At 46.5% G+C, this 23,562-nt stretch overlaps 1 protein-coding gene across 9 annotated transcripts in view; it reads right to left on the bottom strand.

Annotated features, from left to right (window-relative positions):
• Arnt2 (aryl hydrocarbon receptor nuclear translocator 2) overlaps positions 1-23,562 on the bottom strand; it is a 148,849-nt gene that overhangs the window by 63,195 nt on the left and 62,092 nt on the right. The gene's annotated exons all lie outside the window — the stretch shown is intronic.

The following is a 23,562-nucleotide window of genomic DNA, read 5'->3' as shown; positions in this document are numbered from 1 at the left end:
TATCTTATTGTCACTTTACAGGAAGAAATATTTCACAATTTCCACATATGTCTCTGACACCAGCAGATTTTGTTCTATCCCTTGATCCCTTCCCATTCAACCATTCCCAGCGTCTCCATTCCCTGCTGTCTACAGCCTCCAGGTATAAACAATGTCACACCTGTTTCATCATAGACAAGAGAGCAAGCAGAAACCTTCAGTGACCCAGAAGGTCCTATCTTCTCTCTTCATTGCAGGCAGATTGCTCACTCTATCCTCACTCATGCTCTGTAGCTTGCCTCCTCCCAGTGGTGGACCCTGAAACCTGCCTTTATCCTACAGCTCCATGGATACCACCTATTCCAGGCCACAGGGACATCTCCATGCCAATTGTAAAATATATACCTTGGTGTGTTTTTCCTTTGTCCATCTCTTCAACATAACCCTGACAATTTTCTTTCCCAGGAATACCAAGACTTTCAGATAGCTCCTCATTTGTGGGGGAGGCGCCTCTTACTCAGCCCTTACCCTCTCTTGGTGCTAGGCCTTGGACCGCCTCCTTCCCATTTCCCTTGCGAGATCTTCGGTGACATGTTCTACTACCTCCTATATACAGATGACATCATGATGCCCATCTCCAGAGGTCCCTTTTAACCAGAACTCTGCAGAGGCTCTGAGTCCACTTTTAAACTGGGATTAGCTTTGGGCTTCCCCTTCTGGCATGAAAGGAACAGTTTGAGAAAGTCTGTTTAAGGTAAATCATTGTTAAACAAGTTTGCACGAGTGACCTCAAAGGTCCGTGTCTTAAACACTTGGTGCCCAGAATGGCATTATTGAATATGGTAAACTTTTTCAAGTAGGGCCTAGTAGATGGTTGTTAGGTCACTGGTGGTGTGCCCCTGATGACTGTGGGATCATGGTCTCTTCTTTCTTGTGAGACCTAGCTTGTGTGTTAGGCAGGTATGCTCTGCAGCACACACCCCCACTGTCATCTAGCACCCCATCAGAGGTCCAAACTCCCATTCTCTGACTGGAACCTCCAAAGCCATGAGCCAAGACAAACATGTTATCTTTGATAATTATGCCAGATATTTTATCATAGTAGTGGGAAGCTGAGTAACACTTTTGGGCAAAATCCCCACCCTCAATATCTGGCCTCCATTGATATCTTATCACTGTGGCCTGCATTCAGTAAGAATTCTGCTGAGTGGGTCTAGCAAGAATTCTCTTTACCCTAATGTTTATTCTTAGTAATTCCCTACCCAATTAGCCCTCACCCTTTCTTTGGTTCTAAATTTCTGTTTTTCTTTGCTGGGGTCAGAACTCAGCATTCTCTCTTCCCTCACTGGAGAACTCCACTGCTGTTGTTCTTGCTGTTGTATGTCCTCAACCAGAGTCTTTCTCAGCATATTTGACAAGCACAAGGCAGCCAGACCCCTCTTAGACGCTTCAACATGTCCAGCTGTCTCTCAGCATCACAGACATTGTGTCATTCACAGGTGCAAGCAAAGGTGGCTTCCCTCCAAAGCTGCCCTTCCTCCGTGGCCTTCACCCTTACTACTCATGCTCAGATCCTCCCCTGCAGAGCATGAAGGACTTGAAAGATGGCTCAGTGGGAAAGAATACCTGCTGTGCAAGAATGAGAACCCAAGTCCAGACCTCAGCACCCATGTAAACAGCTGGTCATGGCTGTATATGTTTGCAACCCCAAGGGTTCAATGAGAGAGAATAGGGTGGAGTGATAGTCAACATGGTAGACTTACACACAGTCACACCTTTCTTGAAAATCTCTCATTCTCCCCACCAATGGTCTCCAAAATCCACATCCCATCCCCCAGTATGAGAGTATAAAGATTGGGCTCTGCTCACCTCAGGACTCTTCTTGGCTCTGCCTGGCACCTGGCTACTTGGTGTAATTCAAGGCTCCCTAGTGCGCTCCTGGCTACCCCCTTGATCCCCAGCAGCCCACTCCTTGACTAACTCCAAGCATTACATCGTGACACCCACTTGTTATCTCCGTGATCACAAAGAGTCACTCAGCACTAACAATTCACTGACCTAAGTACACAGAGAGAATGAAACCAAACAGAAAGCAATGGAACAGAATAGAATAGAACAGACTTCCAAACAGAGGTAAATGCTAATGATGGTCACAGCCCCGTGAGACAGTGGCCTGAGAGGCCCCTCCTTCAGGGCCGGTTAAGTGAGTCCCTCTCACTAGAAAGAGCAGGGCGTTGAGAACTTCCTTCCTTTAGATTGGACCTGCTGAGCTAATGGAGGAAGGAGATGGAGGGTGACAAGTATGTGTAACTCAGGCAGTCACCTCCCTGGACTGCGCACCTGTGGCATGCTGTGGTTTCCTGAGCTGGCTCTCTGGTACTGTTTGGCAAATACGGCTCTGGACTGGGCCTGATCAGCACCCCCCCCCCCCGCCCCAGCAGTACCCTGGGACCTGGCAGCTTTCTCTGCAGATGTGGAGTACAGATTTGTGAGTGCTTACTCTATACTGACACCAGAATCACTGTCTTAGCCACCGCCGAGGGACACCTCTAAGCAAGGTGGGCACGCAGACTTCAGCTCCCTCTGGAGGTGACACTGAACTTGCAAGCTGAGTGACCTTGCAGAGCAGACCCGGGGCTCTGCTGACTGCGCTGTCTGCTACTCTGGTTTTGACACCTGTCTGTCTCAGTCACAGACAGCATCTTTCACAGGCCCTTTAGTGTAAACCATCACTTGCTTTATCATCAACCAAATGGCAAGAGGTTTCAGCTGTGAAGCAGAAGGCAGGCGGGTCTGTCAAATTCCAAAGCGCTCTGAAAATAAATCCCAGCTGTGAAGTTCGCTCGTGGTGCAACGTGAGGAAATGAACAAACACATCTCCATGAGCTGCTGTGGGGACCCTGAGAGACAACTGCCCCAACGTTTGTTTCTCCACGTGCTTCTTGGGTTTCCTTGGGCCCAGTGAGCCCCCACTCCAGGCTCCTCAGGAATGCAAGCACGCTTGACTGTCTTGTAGGTGTGCTCCTGAGGGGGATGTGTGGACTGGATCTGACAAACATAGTAGTGGACATACGTGAAGGCAGGTGGCCATCCCAGGCCCCGGGCCCTGAAGTGAAAACTGAGCTGATACGAATGTATCTCTGCTCACAGGCCCTGGGGCTTGGGCTGACTCACAGTGGGGCTTCAGAAGGAATGAACGTGGAGAGCATGCTAAAATTTAACTCTTCGGACCCACCAAGCCTCTAGGCTGGCTGGTTTGGATGGCCCAGGCTAGTGCCAACAGATACCTGGTAGCAGTCAGTCAAGGCCAGTGCCAACTTTTCCCAGCATCCCTACTCTACCTCCATCCTCCTCCTCATGGACAGGATAACGTGTTTTCTTGAAGTTCAGGGGCTGAACCGGGAGCCTTCCTCACGCCAGGCTAGCACTCCACTGTTGAGCAACATCCCTCGTCCAAGGTGGGAGGGCTCTGGCTCATCCCACCTTTAGCCTTCCATCCTCTTCTCCTTGACTGGACCCCTATTTTCTTCATGCTTGGCCCATGCCCCCTTCTCTCCTTCCCATAAGGTCTCCCAGTGCCCTCTAAATGCCCCTCCCCAGCAAGCTGCCTTGCGAACAGTCAGCCCTTCACAGAGATTCCCTCAGCAAGAACCAGGCTGACCTCTTGCTGTCCACACAGTAGTCGGACAATGCTCTTGCTTAAACACACACACACACACACACACACACACACACACACACACACACACACACGCTCTCACCCTCAGACCTCTGCTGATTCTGTCCTTGCATCTGCTGTGCCTACCTGCCACCCCTCTGTGACTTCAGTCTTCCAGTAACAGTCACCCTTCCCCCTTCATTTTAAATGTTTTCTTTCTTTTAGAAATGCTGGGGACAGAGCCCAGGACTTTAACTACTGAGCCATACCCCAAACCATTCCTCATTCACTTTAGAATCTGACAAATCTCCTCACTTCAAGACTTGCCATCATGCCCTGGGGTCTCAGAGTTCATATCCTGACACGTCCCCCTCAACTCAGTACTCACCATCTGGAGCCTTCTGGTCTCCTCCAGGAAGCCCTTCCTTTGCCATCACACGTACTGTTATTTTATCTCGGTATCATCACTGGGTCACGGCTTTCCAACCTGTTCCCACTCTCAGTCTGGGTCTCCTGGGGTATGATTTGAATGTGAAATACCCTCCACAGGCTTTTGAGTTTGAACACTCGCTCCCCAGCTGGCAGTACTGTTTGGGAATGTTAGGAAATCTTTACGAACTGGGGCCTAGGCCACTGGAGGCCAGGCTTGAGGGTTATAGCCTGGCCCTGCTTCAGGTTTGACTATTGCTGGTCTGGCCATTATGGAAGAAGCTAGGCCATATGCTTCTATCAGCATGGACCACACGATGATTCTCCCTCTATGCTGGACTCAAAACGTGAACTAACATAAGCCCTTCCTCTACAAAGCTGCTTCTGTTAAACACTTTTGTCAGAGATGAGGAAAGTAACTAATGCACGCCATTTCCCTGTTCTTTGAACTCTGCGAGCATCTAATCCTATGGGCATCCATTTCCTAGTAAAAACACAGGGAGGCTTTCTGTGGCCCTGGCACCCACTCAGCTAAGTTAGGAGGACTCAAGTCATGCAACAGCTGCCTTTGCCACAGGGGCCCCAGGCACTTTCCAATACATCTGGAAACAGATATCTTCCTGGATCTGTTATAGGAGGGCTGGCAGTGAGTGAGAAACTGTGACGTGTGCTATTTCAAAAGGAATGAGGCAGAAGGATCTAAGACATGGCTGCTCTACAGGGCAGGTATGGGAGTTCGAACAGGTCACTTGCTTTCTCTGAGTCTCAGTCTCTTTGACTGGAAAATAGAGTCATATAGCCCTACTTTTCAGGGTTAACTGAAGGTCAGGCTAACACAAGGGTCCACTAGGGGGCTAGAGTGCAAAGTGCTGGCAGGTTCTAGGCAGCAATTTGTGAGCCCAGAAAGGACAGCCTTATGGACCAGAAAGTCACACAGGGTGCATCTCCCAAGGCCTCTGCTGTGGTTCAGCCCCTGACCCTGGTTTCTCTGGGAGACAGAACATCAAGCCAACCTCAGAATATGAAGATCTTGGCCTCAGGCTGAGAGCTATAAGAATTTAGTCTAGCATTTTTTCTTCTGAGATGTCTTTCTGTTCTGTAAGTAACACGATCACTGTAGAAAAATATCCCCACCCACACACACCCATACCCATATATACATACACCCATCAAGTAAAATCCCAGACAATCTTCTACAGAGAAAAAACACACTTTCCATGTAGGCGTACTTACTGCCAATCTTTTTCTCTACATACTTGCTCTTTATTTTAATTAGCTGAGGTTTCATGGTTGCATTTTCCCACTTCATGTCACTTAGCATAAACTAATAAGGGATTTTATAACAAATCTCATTTTCATGGTTTTATATTATTTTTCATGAAGAATTTACTATTGAACATTTAAGTTATTCCCAAGTTTTCCATATGGTAAGGCTGCTGTAGTGAACAACTATATGCACATGCATGTTTTCATGTTGGTCCATATGTATGCACACATATGTGTACGTATATATATATATAAAATGTGTATGTGTACATGTGTGAATGTATTTGCATGTGCATGCATATGTGCATATGAACATGTTTGCATATCTATGTGCATATAGAAGTATGTGTTCTAGTGTGTATATGTGTGTTTGTTTGTATATACATATGTGTATATGTGTACACATGCATATGCACATGTGTGTATCTATGTATACGGATACATATATATGTATATATGTGAGTGCTTGTATATACTACATACATATATACTTGCATATGTGTAAATGTATATGTGTGTCTACACATGTGCATATGTGTTTGTAGATGGTTAATATATGTGTATATGCAAATGTACATATTTCTATGTATATGTTTTAGCTTAGGATGAGTTCTCCACCATGCAATCACTGCAACATTAGACTGACCTCTTCATCCCAAACCTCCAAAGATTACAGTGAGCTTCATTCTCAACACTTCGGTGTTTAGTTAGGGTTTCTATTGCTATGAAGAGATACCATAGCCACAGCAACTCTTATAAAGGAAAACATTTCATTGGGACTAGCTTACAGTTATGGTGGGAAAAATGGAGACATGCAGGCAAACATGGTGCCGGAGAGGTAGTTTCAAATTCTACATCCAGACACTCAGGCAATGGAAAGAGAAAACGCCACTGAAACTGGCTTTAGCATTTGGAACCCCAAAGCCCACCCCACCCAGGGACATACTTTCTACAACAAGGGCATGCCTACAACAAGACCACACCTCCTAATAGTGCTACTCCCTATGATCCCATGGGGGTCATTTTCATTCAAATCACCGCACTCATGAAATGGGGATAAAAATGAAACCCATCCACCTTAAGGTTTTGAACTGCAATTTTTCTCAGACAGTTGAAAAGCAGGAAATGCTTGAAATCTGGGGTCAGCTGAAATCTGGCCCACCATCTGCTTTTGTAAATAAAGTTTTAATGAAAAACAGTCCTGCACACTCATTTGTTTCTGATCCATTGCTACATCCAAACTATAATGACCAAGCTGAGTGATCATGGCAGAGACAACATAGTCCACAAAGATATCCAACCCTGACCCTTTACTGAAAGGCATTTTAAAGACTCTGGAGCAGAGTTCCTTCCCCTGTGAGCATGTGCTTCTTCCATAATGTTTTTGGTAAGCTGGCTTTTAAGTTTTATTTTTCTTAGTAGCGACTTTTTGAAAAAGAAGAATCAGAAGTTTGTCTTGGATAAGATTACAAAAGAAGACTCTGCACACATAAAAATGCTCCCCAGGCTACAAGAGAAATACAAATATAAATTAGAAATATTTCACCAAAAGAACCTTGAGAAAACCAGAAACATCTCGGTCTTAAAAGGAAAACCAAGATAGCAAAGGAGAAAAACAATATTTAGTGACAAAAACAAACTGGTGGCCACACAACATGACAATATCTGATGTGGTTCCAAAAATATGTGGTCCCCTGAAATGGAGACCCAGGGGTTGGAGATGCTTCCCTTGGTGTTACAGTGACAATGTGTTCCCTTTCTCAAAAGGTTGACCCCCACCATCCTAGCAGCTGTACACACAGCAAAAACACCCTGCCCTAGCACAGGAACCCCAAATCGTGAAATTAGCCAGAGAGAGCAGGGACAGCAGGCCCTCTACCCCTAAAGGTGTGTTTTAACCCACTGGGTTGCTGTAACAAAATACCTGCCTTACACAGGGTAATTTGTAAGCAGTCAACTTTAGTGTTCACAGTTCTGGAGGCTCTGAGAAATTCAAGAGTAAGATTTAGTGTCTGATGAAGGTCTCACCTTACCACTGTCTCTCTGTGAGGAGAAAGAGGCAATCAGGCTCCCATGAATCTCTCTCGTCAAAGCAGTGGAGTGTGAACCTCCAATACCCCCACAGGCCCATGCTTTGAGTGCTTATTCTGAAACAGACCCTATTGAGGAGGATCTAGAACCTCCAGGACATGGGGCTTCAATGGGGAAAGTGGGCCACTAGGGGTGGACCCTGAAAGTGGTACCCAGTCTCTGGTCCTGCCTGGCTCTGTTACCTGTCTACAGCGAGTTAAGCAGCTGTCTCTGGCACACAGTCCTGATGCCACCGATGTGCACTACACTTTCTGAAATTCTAAGGCAAAGTGGACATTTCCTTAAGTTGTTTCTGTTGGGTATTCTGATCACAGTGACACAAAAATAGTTGACAGTTACTAACCCCATTAGGCCCTCATGAGATGATGACCACCTACAGTCAGACATGGGAATTAGGAAGACAGCAACAGATGACAGCAGGTGGGTACAATTTCCTCATATTGCATAACGTATGGCAGACGCTCATGGTAATACGCTGATCAGGTTTATAGTTCTGGTCAAGCCAGTTTCTCCCCAAAGCAAAGGAAGAGAGCATGGACGGGCAGCAGAGCTGTGTGGAGACATCTGCTATTCTATGTACTGGGTGCTTCCCACTGCAAAGCTTTTTTAGAATGGTGCTGAGGCTCAGTTCCATTTATTATGAACATGGAATAAGGAGCTGCCCTCTTCCTACAAGAGCTCACCACCCTGACCACAGAGACTGGTTGAGAGCCAAGCATCTGATGCGAGCTGGGCTCGCTTCTGTCAGCACGTAAGAACCTTGCCCACCTTCTGTCACACTGATTGGTACAAGGCTGCTATTCTAAGCAGGCCAGTCAGAGTCCTCCTCAGACAAAATGTAAGCTTTGCCTGCCACCATTCCATCTCTTTTCCTTTGGAGGTCTGAGCATGACTCCTGCAGCAGCAATGCCTCATGGTAAAACTGGGTTTATAGCATCAAAAGAACAGGAAAAACACAAAACGTAAAAGCACAAAACTCAAAAGCTCCGGTTTTTCATGTCTTAGAGCCAATGAACCTCCCCCAGCCCCTTTTTTGCCCAAGTCCACAAGTTTTAGTTTTCTCCATTTTCAGTCAAACAGCCTTATATGAGGTTCTGTGGCTAGCATGGTCTGAATGAGACTGCCCACACAGGCTCATATATTTGCAGGCTTTGTGGTCTTGTTGGAGTAGGTGTGTCCTTGTTGGAGGAGGTATGTCACTTGGTGTGGGCTTTGAAGTTTAAAAGGCCTCGTCAGGCCCAATGCGATGGTTTGTATGAAAATGGCTCCCATGGGTTCATAGTGAGAGGCACTATTAGAAGGTATAGCCTTGTTGGAGGAAGTATGTCACTGGGGGTTGGCTTTGAGGTTCTAATGCTCAGGCCAGGCCCAGTGTCATTTTCTCATCCTGTTGTCTGAGGATCTGGATGTAGACCTCTAAGCTGCCTCTACAGCATTATGTCTGCTGTGTGCCTCCATGTTTCCTGCTGTTACGATAATGGACTAAACCTCAGAACTGTAAGCCACCCCAATGAAATGTTTTCCTTCGTAAGAGTTGCTATGGTCATGGTGTCTCTTCATAGCAATAGAAACCCTATCTGTCTGTCTGTCTATCATCTATCTGTCTGTCTGTCTTTCTATCTATCTCTGTCTCCCTATTTATCATCTATCTATCTATCATCTGTCTCCTTACTTATCATCTATCTATCTATCTATCTCTATCTCCATGTTTATCATCTATCTATCTATCTCCCTATTTGTCATTTTTCTATCTATCTACCTATCATCTATCTCTCTCCTGCTGCCTATGGGTCAGTATGTAAAGCTTTCAACCACTCCGTCAGCACCATGCCTGTCTGCTCCCTGTCATGATGATAACAGGCTAACCCTCTGAAGCTGTCAGCAAGTCCCCAGTTAAATGGTTTCTTTTATAGTTGCCTAGGTCACAGTGTCTCTTTCCAGCAATAGAACAGGGACTAAGTCAATGACCTTTAAGAGAAAAAAAATACTAGAGAATTAACCACACAGTCTACACAAGGCCAAATATCACACAACAAATGCAACACATATAATTTTGTGTGATCTGCATAAGCTTAGAAGTAGCTCAGAGTGCTCCACCTGGGATGAACACTGTCCTAGCTTCAGTTTTCAAGTTGCCACAGGCTAGAATCATCTCAAGGAGTCTCAATTGAAGGATTGGCCAGATCGGATTATCTGTAAGTGATTGTCTTCACTGGGGATAGATGTAGAAGAGCCCAAAGTCACTGTGGGCATCACCATCCCTAGGCAGGAAAGTTACCTGGGCATGAGCCACAGAGAGAACTAGGAAGATCCAGCAGATCGAAACAGCCTACAAGTGCTAAGTTCCTGACTTCCCAACAACCACGAGGCACCAAACATAGGCCCCTCCTAGTACCTTAAGTTCCTGCCTGGAGTTCCTGCCTTGACTTCCCTCAATGATGGATTATAACGTGGGGATTAAAAGATGAAATAAACCCCTTTCTTTTCTCAGCTGATTTTGGTAAGAGCATTTTATCACAGCAACAGAAAGCAAACTAGAACAAGCATGGAGAAAGACCTTTAGACGTCATCCTTAGAAGGGAAAAAAATACCTTACCACCCACATGCCAGAAACTGTTGGAGTACGCAGGTAAAGGAAAACATTAATTTCTGTAGCTTACTATTGTGAACATGGTATGGGCAGTGCAGTTCCCTACTACCTGTGTCCTTGGCAGACGTTCTCAACAATGTCCCCTCCTTGGTCACAGGCTTTATTTTCCCATGAGGAAACTGAAGTCCAGATACACTCAGCAACTCAAGAAAGACGGCTCCACAGCTGCAGAGTGGGGAGTTAAGCTACACAGTCCAACTCTACATAAGAGCTTGATGCCCCATGGCAGAAGATGAGGCCGTACCCACCAGACAGAAGCAGATGGGCAGTGGGGGGGGCAGGAAGTCAGCCATCTGCAGGGGACTGTGGCTAGACTGTTTGTTTCAGGATCAGAGACCTGGACTATGGAAATCTGGCTTTGGTTTGGTTTGGCAATTCTTTCTGTGTGTTTATTGCTTTTTGATTTTTCTTTTTGACTTAATAAAGTTGTTTGGATCATTCTAGTCTGCCTCAGCAGTTCTTAGGAGAGTGGGGTCAGGGAGGTAGAGGTTTACATGTCCATTGGGGTGGAGTTATAGAAAGAGCAGTTCTCTCAAAACCGGAAGTTGTCCTGGCTTTTCGTTATTATGCTGGCAGTTAGTTTTCATTCTCAAACGTGGTACTGTGAGCACCAGATAATCCACCCAGTCACTCTGTGCAAGGTGGGAGCAAAGGAAGAATCCAAGTGAGAAAGGAGTCCCACCTCACAGATGATAAACAGCTCAGGCAGCCTCCTGGCTCTCACTCAAGCCTGTCTGCTCGTAGACAGGGCTTCAGTTTATTTGTAGGGATAGAGGGAAATGCCATAAAAGCTAAGTATGCCATCAATGCAGTACCTGCTCCCAGGAGGAAAGAGAATGCAGCTGGACCTGATCACTGAGGATTCAAGTTCATGTGGATTCAGTTCAGCAAGGAGGGTGAGGGGTGGCTAACGTTCATGCACAGTTAGCTCCAGTCTGCCACAGAAATGTTTTCTGTGGCGCGGATGGAGTTGTTGGCTATACCTGGTATTCTTTTGGCCTGAACTCCTTGCAGGCCAGCACTCACTAAGAACCCTGCGTGAGCCACATTCAGAGGCTCAGCTTGCAGCGAACACTTGGAGACAGATGTGATGTGAAGCTGAAATCCAAGGGAGGAAGCCTCTCCTCTCCTCCTCCCGGGAATCCCTGCTCTGAAAGGAAGGCCTTTCTTTATCGTGACCTTACCAACACACCCAAGCTTAGAAGCTCTCAAACACTTTTCTACTCTCAGCTTACTCCAATGGGCTCCACAGTGAGGCCTTAGAATGCCAGAATCGAGGTACAGACCGAGCTGAGCTTGCGCCTGGAGAAGCATGCACTTCTCTGACCCCTCCAGTTCCTTGGCAGGGTTTGGTTCTGCTCAGCTCTGGAATAAAGTACTTGTTTCCTTGCTAGCTGTTGACTGGGGTCACTCTGGAGCTATCCACAGATCCTCCCAGCAGTACCCATGTCGGAATATTGGGGGCTTTTGCATGGCACAGAACAGTGCTGCTACTTGGGTGACGGCTTACCTCCTTTCCTATATTAAAAACCGTGAGCACAGATAACCAGTGGGGGAGCAGGTTTGTCTCCCTAGGACCAGGTACCTCATCAAGGTAGGCAGGCTTCCAGTAGCTCTGTCTCGAGTCACAGCCACCTCCCCAGGAGGCTACGCAGCCACATGTGGACTGGACGAAAACTGAATCACAATTCCTCACGTCCTCCTGTGGGTGTCCTTTTGTCCTTGTCTTCCAAGCTTTTAAGGGACTTTTGAAGATTAAAGACTCCAGCCTCTGAGGACAAGTCTCTACCCCAATCTTCCCTTCGGCAGCTACAGTTCTAAGTAGTATTAAAAAAAAAAACCTAAAAAGCTAAGCTCCTGACTTTCAACAACCTTAAGGCACCATCCCAGCCCCAGAGGTGGCTCCTCTAGCCTGGCTTCGTGTGGTAATCCAGGAAGAGGAAAGATGGAACTTGAGGCACAGAGGCAGCAGGTGGGTTCCAGGAATGGGCTTAGTTTTCACTGTCAGCCTGCCTGGATTTAAAAGCCCACAGGGACACACCTTCGATGGTGTTTCCGGAGTGTTTTGACTGAAGAGGGAAGACCCAGCTTGAGCATGGGTGGCACCACTCCACGGGTGAGGATACCAGACTGAGTAAAGGTGGAGAAAGGAGGAAGCAGGTCTCTCTGCTCCCTGACTGTGGATCCAAGCTAACCACAGTCCCACCTCCTCAGTCCACTTCGCAATCCCACCTCCTCAGATGGATGTATCCCTCCTTAAACCGTGAGCCAAAATAAATCTTCCCTCAGGTTGCTTCTTTCTATCAGGTATTTCCCCACAGAGATGAGAAAATCAAGAAGCTAAGCAGGGCGATGGTGGCGAACACCTTTGATCCCAGCACTCAGAGGCAGGTGGATCTCTGAGTTCAAGGCCAACCTGGTCTACAGAGTGAGTTCCAGGGCAGCCAGAGCCAGGCCTACATAGAGAAACGCTGTCTTGAAAAACAAACAAACAAAAAAAGGAAGTAGTTAAGCTTTCTGGAAGGTTCTATACACACTCTTTGCCTTCTTCTCTTTCTCCTTCCCTCTCCTCTCCCTTTCTGTTCCCTCTCTTCCCCCTCTTCCACGCCGAGGCATATGCTTCTGACAGCCCCATTCACCACTTCATATTGTTGGCAATAGACAGTGACTGTGCCTCACAAAGGCAAGAGCCCATGACCAAAGTAAAACCTCTGCCTCCTCAGAATTTCCTGGGGAAATTAATACGCTTGTTCTTTAACATATAATGATAAGGTATATATCAGAAGCAAAGCTTTGTAACTTGAGCATTCACATCCAGTACTAGCCATATCTAACACTTGGGGAACAAGCACACACTATTATCTTGAGTGTCCCGTCCACTCAGCAGAGCAATGCACCTCCACGGTTCACAGGTGGGACTGTCCGTATTAGGAGCAGGTTGTGGAGAACCATCCCTCTCTTGCTTTCCTGAGCACAGAATGTGGTGCTGGGGTACAGCTTAGACTCCAGTCTGTAACAGTGGACTAACAACAACAACAACAATAACAAAAGAGGCTGGTGAGGCTGTTCAGGACTGGCAAACCTCACTGATGGGCCCCTGTCCCACTGACACTCAGACACTCAGAAGGAGCTTGCCTGCCAAGCTGTCTGGTTTGCATTGTTGGCCCTCTGCCCCCCACCCTCCATCTGGGGGAGGCACTAATGAGGTGTTAATTAGCAAAGGGCAGGCAGTAGATGGGGAAACAGGGCAGTGGCAGTCTGTAGTGAGCAAACATCTTGTCAGGGAAGAACAGACTAAGGCTGGGGGACATCTCTACCAAGGGAGCAGACCAAGCCACCTCTACCACCTTAGCAGCTGGAGCCCCCAACTCTCAGCAGAGCCCCATAACTCTTTCCTGCACTTGAATTCCAATCATCATATGGAATTACTGGGGCGCCTCCTGCTGCAGCCTGCTGCTCTGCTATTCATTATGAAATCATCACTCACAGTCCCCCACCGCTGGCACCTCTGCTATTTAATCTACAGACAAGAGTACAAATCCCTCATCTTGTTTAGAGTATGTTGGAGTGTGATTTAGAGAAATAAATTCCTCTTGGGGGATCATGCTACAAAAATGCCAGAAATGCGAGTCTGAGGGTTTTCATTTCAAAAGTAAATGATTGTCCATCCAGGGCTGAAGACAGTCAGACTGATGGACAGCAGAAGGTCTGGATTCCCTTACTTCACAAATTGCTAATGAAATAATTAAAAATATCAAAATACCAGCAAAACCTAGACCCATGAAGAAGAACAGTGGGAGGTAATTAGATAAGACAGACTCTGAAGAATTTCTGCCAAAAACAAAACAAAAAAACCCAAAACAAAAACAACAAAAACAGTGTACCTGGGATGGGTATAGAAATGAGCAGAATTGTAGTTTGACAAATATACTTGTCCCTCTCTCCTCTCTGTGTCCATGCATTTCACCTTTTCAGATTCTACCCATCACTGATCAAAAATGCTCCTGCACTCATCATGGACACACCTTATTTTCCTACCATACCCCTGAGCAACACTACATAGTAACTTGTTACAGATTATGTTGGTCAGCTTTCTGTCACTATAACAATTACACAGTTCACCAACTTGTAAGACGAGGTTATTTAAGGTAATAGTTTTTGGAGTTTCTTTTTCCACCATCAGTTGGTCACACGGTGTTTGGTCCTGTGCTGAGGTAGCCCATCATAGCAGGAGCCACTTGGTGGCTAAAAAGAGAAAGAGAGGACCTCTTTCCCACCATCCTCTTCATTATTTGTTCCTTAATGATCTGAAGACTTCCCACTAAGCCCCAAGTCTTAAAGGTTCTATCAGTTTCCAAACAGTGTAATCTTCAACACACTGACAGTTGAGGGTCATTTATAATCTGAACTCACGTAGCATTTACATTGTATTGGATTTAGTTAGCCATCTAAAGGTGATGTAAAGTCCATAGGAGGATGTGTGTGGGCTGCACATGACCATAGACCTCTGTGTGGGGCATTTGAGCGTTTCCACCGTGACCCCTAGTTAACTGGCTTCAGAGGCCCACAGGCGACCATATGAAGGAACTGCATGTCAAGGAAGGAAGTGAAGGAGTCTAAGAGAAATGCCCGCCTTCCAAGCAGGAAATGGAGAACAGGGAGTCAGGCAGCAGAGGCTAGTGGTCCAGGGCTCAGGGCAAAGGGGCCAGCTGACTTGCCAAGGTGAGGAGGAAAGGCTCCTTTAGGCTGCTTCCAAGGGCAGAGCTCCAGTGAGAGGAGTGGATTGAGGAGCCTGTTCCCTGTAAGTGACCAGGACCAAGTATACACCTGCCTGCTGCTGAAGCCCCTAGACACATGTAGGCCCAAAGTATACATTTGCCTTTCGCTGAAGCCCCTAGACACGTGTTCCCAGATTTTTTTAAAAAGTTAATTTTGTTAAATATTAGAAACTTAGGCTTAATGAAAAGGGGAGGAGGGAAGACTCTGTTTGGAGAGAAAGGAAATGATGGGGGCATGTGTGTAAGGGAGTGGATCTACTCTTTCTTCCAAGGCCGTCAAATTCCGTGAAACAACAGCTCTCAAGTGCAGGTGAGTTATAAGGGACAGGGACCCTGGAGAGACTTGGAAAATGCCAAAGACGAACCCTCCCAACTTCAGTTACCAAGGGTAGATAGAAGGCAGAGGGTCTGAGGAAGATGCCACACACAGGGACTGATGTGCAAAGGTGGTCCAGGAAGGGAGAATGGGCCTCGGTCACGGGGCTGCGACAACTGGACAGCACACAGCAAAGAACGCCCTGTTTGTGGCCCGCCTGGAGGGCTTAAGGAAAAATATATGTGGAGTCACCTTGCATTGCTCCTCTAATAGTACGTAAATATTAGTTCTTATTCTTAGATTTCAGAAACACATTTCCTTCCTGGCAACCTATAAAAATGCAGGCCATGCTAACATCCTTCCAGGGAATGTGTCCAGCAATATGACTAAATCTTAAGTGCAAAGTGGTTCCTCTGGGGCCCTCACCAGTTGGCCTTTCTCCTCATCACACCCATGGCAGGCTAACTCCGCAGCCTGGCCCTGTGAATGGTGACTCTCGTCAAACACAGCCTCAGCTCTTCCGAGTCATTTCCACATCACAGGGCCCCTTTCATCTGGTTTACCATGTGGCCATCTGTCCATTCCCTAGCCACACTGGGAGGTCTACTGTGGATGGTGACCATGTCTGTTTCATCTCTGACTGCATCTTCCATTTTTATCAGAGACATGTGTTTAATAACTTGTGGAATAAAGGACACACAGTGGCCTACCAGAAAGAGGCCCTCCTTACTCATGAAAAGTGGGGACCAAGTCTCAGGGACTAGACTCAGTCATAAGCCACGCTGTTGCCACTCCCAAGAAGAGTGGGAACAAGAGAGCCCCATTCCCTCCGTTCCAGTCTTCATACCTGACACGTGCTTTGTCAGATTATCCTGGGCAAACCTAGATGTTCAGGTGGCCCAGTAACCTTGGGGCTTGCCTCTTCTGTCACGGGGCTCCTTACTTTGAAGAATCTTTCAGATATCCCACCAAGGTTCCCCAGGAGGACAGGAGTGACCCTCTGCCACTTGTCACAGGCTCCCTCTGCATTTTCTTTCTGCCCTAGAAACCACTTGGCCTGAAGCTTCCCCTCTCAAAGCCTGTGGTCAGTGACTTCTTGGAAGAGGATGGCCAAAGACTACATCCTTGCTCCAGATTGTTGCAGAATGTTATCTTAACTATGCAAAGACATGTTACATTATGCTACAGCATATTACTTTAACTGTGTAAAGTTGTGTTACTTTTGTTTATGCTGTATTTGTTTAATTATATAAAGATGTGCTGCATTTGTTTTACCTTGCCTGCCTAAGGTACCTGATTGGTCTAATAAAGAGTTAAGCAGCCAATAGCTAGGCAGAGAAAGGATAGGGGCACTGGCAGGCAGAGAGAATAAATAGGAGGAAAAATCTAGACCTGGGAGAACGAGAAGAGGAGAGAGGAATGAGAGAAGAAGAAAGGAGAGAAAGAGAAGGATACACCCAGGCACCCAAGCAGCCAGGCAGCCAGTCATAAGAAGCAGTGAGAGCAAGATATACAGAAGGAAAAAAAAGTAAAAAGACCTGGGCAAAAGGGAGATAAAGAGAAACAGGTTAAGTTAAGCTAAAAGGGCTAGCCAGAAATGAGCCTAAACTAGTCTGAACATTCACAACTAATAAAAAATCTGTGTCACGATTTGGGAGCTGGTTGGTGGCCCAAAAGAAAAAGGCTGGTATACCATATGGGACAAATTATGTGCAGTTTATACTCCTGAGTCCCACTACTACACACCAGACCTCTCCTGAAGGCCTTTCCCTTTCTCCTCCAACACTTAGTGTTCACATAACTGCATGCTTGACCATCCATCCAACTTGTGTGTCTAGGGAAGTCCACCAAACACAAAGATACCAGGTACCAAAGATGGGGGTGGGGGAGGTGGTGACTGAGATACGGCAAGCATGGCCTGAGCACCGTCCTCACATCACACCAAGGAGAAAAATAGAGGCTTGGGGAAAATCCTAACCTTGGCCAAGGTCACCCAGGATATAGGCAGGAAACCTACATTTAGGCCCTGCCATTACCTCACTGAATGTCTACAAATCTGTAGATATACAGCTCTCCCAACCAATACAAGCTGTGCTGCTTGAGACAGTGGCAGAGTCATAGGCCGTAGTACTTAGAATGTTGAGTACAATCGTACTGTTCTCAAGTGGAAACGGCTCTCTCCTGAGGTCACTGCCTTTACTGCTACCTACATTCAAAGTCATGTGGCCATATCACAAGCAAGTCACAGAGGGAGAGATATGAATGACAGGCGAGGTCTGACCCCACAACCTCACTATATAGAGCGCCCGTGATTCTCAGTCCTCAGAACATGTGCACTGGGTCAAGGTTAAAGACCGACGTTGTAAATAGCTCACTGGGGAGTAATTTATGTCATCACTCGAAGGGGAAAATTGCAAGCCATCCATGCATCTTTCCATTGGACTAATGCCTAAGCACGCAACTGGCAGAGGAGGCTTTTTGGTCCGGGTGTAAGCAAAGAATTTACAAAAATAAGGGGAAAACTGGATGCAGATGCTTTCTTCAATTAGCAGCAAAGGCAGCAAAGAGGAAGGACAGAGATTATGCATGTGTTTCCATCCAGGCGTTTGCCTTGGGTCTTGCCACTTCTGGGAGAGATGTGTGTCATTCTTTGGTGAAGTTTGGGGAAACTATTTTAATTTTCTGAAGCATGCCGGGGTTTTGCAATCAAGCTATTTTTAACCAAAGGCTTTACAGAGTCTGACCATCACGTGAGGTTTTTACTGAGATCTAAATCACAGCACCAGGAAGCAATGATTCAGTGTCTCTCAGAATGTTCCAAACAACTCAAAATAATTATATCTTCCTAAAAACAATACTAGTCCTGGGCTATTTTTGTTATAGTTTCCTTTTTTTAGGAGGGGTGTGGGGGACGGTCTTTGGACTCGCTGCTTGAGTATCAAGGTTAAGATGAAAGACGCTTGGCTAAGCAGTGGCGGCTGGCAGTGTGTGTATTGCAGATGCTGCGTACTCTCCGTCACGCCGCTCGTCTTTACCATTCTGTTGGTTGGTGGAGTAAAATCAAAAGTAGCTTTTTCGTTTTCCTCAAATTTTCCCTCCAAGGCATAGGGCAGACTAGACTGCACTTTATTTGTGCTTTCTTGGCTTTTATTTTGTTGTTGTTGTTGTTGTTCCCAGAGATCCTTGGCGAATGTGAGAGTGTTTAGCCTCTAGTTCATGTTGGAACCACAGATTTGCTTTTAAAGAATACAGATTATGGGACTGGAGAAATGGCTAAGCGCTTGAGAACACTTGTTGCTCTTGCAGAGGACCTGGGCTCAAATGCCAGCACTCACGTGGTGGTTCACATGAGTCTATAACTACAGTTTCAGGGGATCTATCCAGTCCCCTTAGGCACCAGGTATGCGTGTGTCTGGATGTGCTTCTGCCAAAGCAGACAGAGCAACGTGGCAGGTCTGATCCAAGGCTGGGATTCATGCATCATATGGTAAACCGAGTCAGAACAAAGGAAGGCAAATGAAGAGAGACAGATATGGAACATGAGCAAGAATCATGAAAATACAGGCAGGCTGCTTGGCTCTGGCAGGGTCTGAATTCCAAGCCCAGCCGATCTGAGTAGTGTAGGCAGGAATACACTGTTCTTTATCCCACCTAGGGAAGACTTACCCACTTCAGTTAAGTGGTCCAGCTGGAAAGCAATGAAGAGGGATCAAGTAAGAAACAGTAGAGGAACTGGGTAGCATGGCTCAACCTATATTACATTCAAAGCTGAGTGGGCTCGATGCCAAGACAGTGAGGCAAGCAGAGTCGCATGCTACCCCCAGGACTGAAAGACCCATTCTTGGGATTTTGATAATACTGACTCACAGAGCAGGGTGGGTCACAGTTATAACATGAACAGCCCTGAATATGCTTACTCCCGAGCAGGTCACAGTTGCAGCAGTTGATCTAGGCAAAGAAGCCAGGCTGACTCCAGGGGCCATCAGTAACCACAAACACACCACAGGAAGGGATAAGTTCTGTGGCTGTATTCAACACCAAGAGCTCAGGGACACAGAGGGGGGTTTCCATCGCCGTCTATGGCCAAACTTCCTTCTGGTAGAAACGGCTTATCCACAAGCACACAGGGCAGCTAAAATTTGACAAAGGTCATCTTATTTGGTCACAGAAAGAATTGGAGCCATTGTGTCAGCTCCCTTGATTGGTTTCTGTTTGTTTTGTTTTTGCTTTTCGAGATAGACCAGGCTGGCCTGGAACTCAGATCCACCTGTCTCTGTCTGATTGGCTTGTATGCCTATAGTTCTCTTGGTTATAACCACTTCCCTCTAGTTCTACTTTGTAACCTGAACTTGATTTAATATTGTACTCCATCCCCCAATTCACATCCTTATAGAATCTATATACCGTCTTTGAAAATAAGGTCTTTTTGGATATACTAAGTCACACTGGGTTAAGGTGGGTGTTAGTCCACTATAACTGGTGTCCTGATAAGATGTGAATTTAGACACTGAGACACCAAGTAATGAAGGCAGCACAGATCAAGGGGCATCTACAAGGATAGGCAGGAGGGAGGCTTAGATCAGATTTTCACCCCGAAACCACAGAGGGAACCAATTCGGTTTCACACTAGGTTTCCAGAGTTCTGGTCTCTAGAGCTGTGAGAAAAGAAGTTCTGTTGTTTAAGCTGTCCCAGATCATGGTTAGTCATTACAGCAGCCAGAGGGAAACATCACCACCTAGCTCCAGCCCGTATCATTGCTCTCACCTGGATAACTTCCACACCTGCATGAGCTGAATCCTTCCACTTCCTAAGCCACCCCCCCCACCATCCTCCTGAGATGAAGCCTCTGTGTCCTCCTGAGATGAACTCTACCTCCCACACACAGTTAGTCTGTCTTCCCAAGCCCATGGCCACAGTGAGCATCTCACCTACAACAGAGACACAGGATCCCTCTGGCTGGAAACCCTGAGACTCTAAGACTCTGGGAAAAAGCATCACGTCCCCTCCATTGATAACCTCACCTGGTTCACCCTTGGCTTCCTTGCCAGATCTTACAAAGCAGCACTCAATCACCCCCACAGCTGTCTCTAACCCAGCTAGCCAGGTCCACCCTAAACACCCACAAGAGCTTGGCTACTTCGGTTTAATTCGTTACTATATCCCCAGCACTTAGCATAGCATCTTGATAAAGTTGGTGTTTGGTGGGCTTGGGCTTGATGGATGACCGAATGGACAGAACTAAGAGAGGATGAGAAGTCTAGCTTTTCTCCCTGTGCTCCTTCCAAGCCTGTGCTGCCAAGACTCTTTCAAAGGACAAGAAAAGAACTAAGCAGGGCAAGAAGGCCACCCATCTATGTTAGTGGCTCTGCACCATTCTCAATTATTCAGAAATGAATGGAATACCGGTCTCTATACGTAACCATTACTGCTGTCCCACAGATTAGCTCTTGGAATGCTCTGGATTGGCCCTTAGGGCACACACTGTTATCTGTATCTACAGATGAGGAAGTGAGCCTATCTGAGTTAAGTTAGTTGTCAAGGTAAAGAATCACGGGCTGCAAATGTCTCCAGGGCCAGCTGACCAAGGGCAGGACTTCCACCTCCCCTAACTGCCTCTCCGTGTCCCCATGACCCCTCACCTCCCTTCGCTCTTGTGCTTGAGTCACACTAGATCGCCTCAGGGGACTTTTGGCAGCACCCGAGGAAAGCAGCTCCGAGGAGACTGCAGCGTGTGCGGAAACACCGCTCTGGCTTCTTCATCCATTGCCACACTGTGACGATAAAGAACCCAGCGGCTCAGGCTGGAGATCTGTCCAGATTCATGAAATAGCTTTTAATATAAAATATGAGAGAGCAACACAAACAGTTCCGGGGGCGTCAGTATGCTATGTATTCCTGAAGCAAAACAAGGCAGGTTGTGTAAATATTTAACAATGAGAAAGAACTGAACCAGCTCCAAAGAAACATCTGGGGTGGAAATCACTGTGGTTTCCAGTGGGAGTGTCTGTGTAAGGAGGCAGGGCACCCAGCTCAGTTCTACACTTATGGGCACCTCTCACAGTCCAACGCCAAGCACTCTCCCTGCTGCTTATGTGTTTACTACACAGCTGGGCAAGTGCCAATAGCTTAACTCAAATAAACATGCTTTTCTAACCATTAAGATGTTTCAGTTCCCTTTCAAACAACAGAAACTAGTGTTAATAGTTGAGATGAAACCCAGAATTATTTTATTCCTTCTGTGTTACCTAATATGGCAAGAAATGGACTGCTGAGTGTGTTTAGGGTTTCAGATTCTGGCATTGGTCCAAAGACTAGGTTGGAGCATTCCAAAGAAAATAAACTATGCATTTGAAAATATGGTTTTCATGAAGTTACCTTCATGACTGACAGTTGGAAATACACCATCTTCTTCCTGAACTGATACCACAGGGCGGACTGCATAGTTCAGGGAACTCCTGTGGGACCAATTATTTGCCTCACATTCTTCCCCTAAAGGACCCAAGTGCATGGCTCCATTCCACACAGTCTGTCTTTGCCCTCTCTTGTGAAGTGTTACCAAGGCAGCCCAGCTGCCTCGGGTAGGCTGGGACTGAATGGTGACAACTATCACTATTTTCCCAGGCCCACTCATCATGTGATGTGTCTCAGGATGGTCTTTATGGCATCTGGCTTGTTTTCCCATGGTGGCAGCGTGGGTTTCCCTGAAGTTCCTTCCTCTTACATCTCACAATGAGGTGTGTTGTCGATGGTGAGAACTGTGCTCCGTAAAGTCCTGGCTGCATCCTCAAAGGGCTGGGCAAACACAAGGACTGTGGAAGTTGCTGGGTGACCATTATCTCATGCCAGTTATGCATCCAAATGTTACTCCTGACCCCAGCTACTATAAACCCCCTTTCACCACACTTCACTAAGATATTCAGGTTCCTTCAAACTTTTACGTGTATACACACATGTAAATTTCTTGGAACTTACTCTGGTTTGGAGATAAAGTATCATCCCTCCTACCCACCCCCCAAAACCTCATGTATTGATGTTAGCCCAGTATAAATAGTGTTCAAATAAGGGAACTTCAGAAAGAATGGATTTCAGAAACTCTACCTTCATCAGTGAAGACTCCTCATAGATTAATCTATCAATGGCTCAAAAACCTGAGTAGATAACCAGGGGAGGAGTGTGGAACTATGGAAGGTAGAGACTAATTGGGGAAGTGAGTCATTGCAAAAATTCTGTGGAAAAACATATCTTGTCCCTGGCTGCTGCCAGCCCTCCCCCACCTCTCCCTCTTTCTCTCTGTGCTTCCTGGCCACTCCAAAGTGGGCAGCCTCAGTCGCATGAAATGCGACCTGACAGTCTCAAAGCAATGAATCCAGTCAACCATGGGCTGAACCCCTGAAACCATGAGCCAGAATGCACTCTGCCCCTTTTGTTGTTCAAGAGCCTTATGAAAATGCAGACTGGAATCAGCAGACCTACAAGGAGTCTGCTTCCAGACGCCCCTGGAAGATTCAGGGGTTGATGATCCATAGGACATTCTTGGCAAATCTCACCAAGATTGACCTTCCCAGTACAGATAAATGTGAATAGAGTTCCATAGTTAATAAGAAACTTCTAGAAATCTTCTATCCCCTCCTACCCTTACAAGGTGGAACTTAAACAGAGCTCAAAGCCCCTGACAAGGTCAAGAATAAAGGTAGACCCAACCTGAGGAATTTGACATAAAGTTCCAAGATGGTGTCACTAAGTTGGTAAGCCTCAAAGTTCTGTATGCAACTCAAGGGCTGGGGACATGGGTAGACAGACAAACTTCTTCATCCTCATTTCTGATTTAATGAACCTAGGGTGAGCTGAGACTCGTTTCCAGCAGGTTCAAAAAATTATGTTCACAGAGCTGACAGATGAGAACCATTACTGGAGATGAGAACCACTTTGAACAAGGTGATGAGACACCTGAACTGTCTGTTTTGGTCCCACAATTCTGACACTATGTTTTTCTCATGTGCCCCTGAGCCTTCAATGCTACCATGACCAGCCCAGAGTGAACTACTGTGCTGGTCTCCCTGCTGATGCTGCAGGGATACTGGCATCAGTCCCTATGCTCAAGACTGCAATGAGGCAGAGAAGGCCAGAAAATCTAAGCCTCTCATCTCTCCTTGGTGCCTCAGAGTCATCACCTGGTCCAGGCCCCTTCGCCAAATCCCAGGCGAATATATCTGCCAGTTCTCTGAAGCTAATGTGCAGTGTGTGATTATTCTCTACAGAGGGTAAAGAGTGTCTTGGAAATGTAAGTGGATTAATTATAGGTATTAATATTTCACTGTTAGGGTTGAATGAGAAAATGAAAGTCACAAGCACCCAGAGTCCCACAAGTGTGGGAGACTCTTGAGTGTATATGGC

This window comes from Mesocricetus auratus, unplaced genomic scaffold, assembly GCF_017639785.1.
Source record: "Mesocricetus auratus isolate SY011 unplaced genomic scaffold, BCM_Maur_2.0 Super-Scaffold_4256, whole genome shotgun sequence".
Taxonomy (NCBI): domain Eukaryota; kingdom Metazoa; phylum Chordata; class Mammalia; order Rodentia; family Cricetidae; genus Mesocricetus; species Mesocricetus auratus.
The sequence above is the reverse complement of the archived record's forward strand: the minus strand, read 5'-3'. Positions and strand labels throughout refer to the sequence as shown.